Source organism: Sapajus apella, unplaced genomic scaffold (assembly GCF_009761245.1).
Source record: "Sapajus apella isolate SASKATOON/1434 unplaced genomic scaffold, GSC_monkey_1.0 scaffold72, whole genome shotgun sequence".
Lineage (NCBI taxonomy): Eukaryota > Metazoa > Chordata > Mammalia > Primates > Cebidae > Sapajus > Sapajus apella.
The window spans coordinates 1806961-1809517 of record NW_022437012.1 but is presented as its reverse complement, the minus strand read 5'-3'; positions in this window follow the sequence as shown (position 1 = coordinate 1809517).

The window sequence follows — 2557 nt, the reverse complement described above, 5'->3', positions numbered from 1 at the left end:
CACCTGACAATGCTGTACCAGGTGCTGAGTAACACATTATAAAGTCATGAAGCTTAATCAAGAATTTACAATCTGATGATAAAGCTCCTATGGACAAAGCCAATACATAACAAAGGGCACGGATAAATAAACCTACAGTATTCACCCACAAATAAAATAACATTTATACACTATGGATGGATGAAGCCCAGCTCTCTCTCTCTCTCTCTCTCTCTCTCTCTTTCTCTCTGTCTCTCTCAAAAGCAAACAGCATATTCAATAATATTTCACCTAATGGGAAAGAGATTTCCTTAGGTTGGTGTCTCCCCGTTGGTCAAAGAATCCACTAGATGTCACTCAAGGTCCCTTAAGGTTCCCTTTCACAAGATTTGCATGGTCTTTAATTTTACATCAGATCATATTCCTCACCAAACTTTGTCTCCACAGTCCAAGACTCCTAATGGAAACCATGCAAAACGTAAGGCACAGAACGTGCTGGTTGTTTGATCTCCTTCCATGGCTTCCACTAGCACTCTAGGGCAACACCATTCATGCATCTATTGAAGAACAGTAACTAAGGGCTGATGGTCTATGACACATTAGTTTAGGCTGTGGTGGAATCATGATGAGTTAAATAGCCTTGGTTCTGTCCTCATGGAGTTTACAGTTTAATCTGTGAAAGCACTCTTGATTCTAATTTGTGTTGATTACTTATTTATTAGTTCTCCCTTCAGACCCGAAGCTCTCAAACTTTTCTGGCCACCACATTCAAAGTAAGAAAGAGATTTTATATTGCAACCTATATTCACACTAATGCCCAAACACATAACCAAAGTTAAAGTTTCAGGGTAAAATGCTTCTCTTCATGTTGTGCGATACACTGATATTTTCTAGTCTATTCCAGTTCCTTTTCTTTTTTTTCAAAATGCTAGTCATGATCCACCAAACTGACTTCACAACCCACTAAGTCACAATCCTAAGAATAAAAAATACTTGACTTGAGGGCAATGGCCACCTCTTGTGCCTAGCAAATCGTAAGTGAGCAATATATTTTTTTAAGTGAATGAAAATTTGGGGACTAATTTGCATTAATGTTTATGTTAGGAGGACAGAGATTAAGTGGTTTATAATATGCATAATCAGCACAAACTCTGATTATGCATATTATAAATGTGTTCCTAAGAACACACTTCTACATACATGTTACATTCTATAGACACAATTATAATGGATAATTTTTTTCAGATAATCTATACATGCTATACCAACTACACTATATATGCTGTTGATGTAATTTATTATTTCAGTCACAATCAAGGACTCACATATTTTAAATTCACATAATTAAAAATATGTTCAGCTGGGCGCAGTGGCTCACGCCTATAATCCTAGCACTTTGGGAGGCTGAGGCAGGCGGATCACAGGGTCAAGAGATCGAGATCATCTTGGTCAACATGGTGAAACCCCATCTCTACTAAAAATACAAAAATTAGCTAGGTGTGGTGGTGCATGCCTGTGGTGCCAGCTACTTGGGAGGCTGAGGCAGGAGAATCGTTTGAACTCAGGAGGCGGAGGTTGCAGTGAGCTGAGATCATGCCATTGCACTCCAGCCTAGCCACAGAGCAAGACTCTGTCTCAGAGAAAAAAAAAAATACATTCATCTGGGAAAAAGAAGTTATAAGCAGCAATGAACTCTTTTGGATATTAAAACTCATTACAAATTCCAGTAGCAAAACAGCCCTGTATTAGAGACCATAGCAACAGAATAACAGCCTCCGAAAATCCCTAATCCATGAAACCTACGAATGTTAGCTTGCATGGCAAAAGGGATTTTGCAGATGTGGTTAAGTTAAAGATTTTGAGATGTGGATATTATCCTGGATTACGTGGGTAGACACAATGCAATCACAAGGATCCTTATAAAAGGGAGGCGAGAGGATGAGAAAAGATGATGAGAGAGATTTGAAGATGCCATGATACTAGGTTTGAAGATGGTGGAAGGAGCCAGGAGCCAAAGGATGCAGGTGACTTTCAGGAGCTGGAAAAGGCATGGAAAGAAACTCTCCCCTACAGCCTCCTCAAGGAACACAGCTTGGCAGCCTATTTTGATGTCCAGAACTGTAAAATAATACATCTGTGCTCTTTTAAGCCACTAAAGTTATGGTAATTTTATTTGTTTGTTTGTTTTTTGAGATGGAGTCTCACTCTGTTGCCCAGGTTGGAGTGTAGTGCCGTGATCTCCGCTCACAGCAACCTCCACTTCCTGGGTTCAAACAATTCTCCTGTCTCAGTATCCCAAGTAGCTAGGACTACAGGCATGTGCCACCACGCCTGGCTAATTTTTCGTATTTTTTTTTAGTAGAGATGGGTTTCACCATGTTGGCCAGGCTGGTCTTGAACTTCTGACCTCAGGTGATCCACCCACCTCAGCCTCCTAAAGTGCTGGGATTACAGGCATTAGCCACCACGCACAGCCAAAGTTATGGTAATTTGTTACAGCAGCAACAAGAAATGAAAATAGAGATGGAATAAATAGTTCAATTGCATGAAATTAAAAAAAAAAAAGTCCAGATTTAAA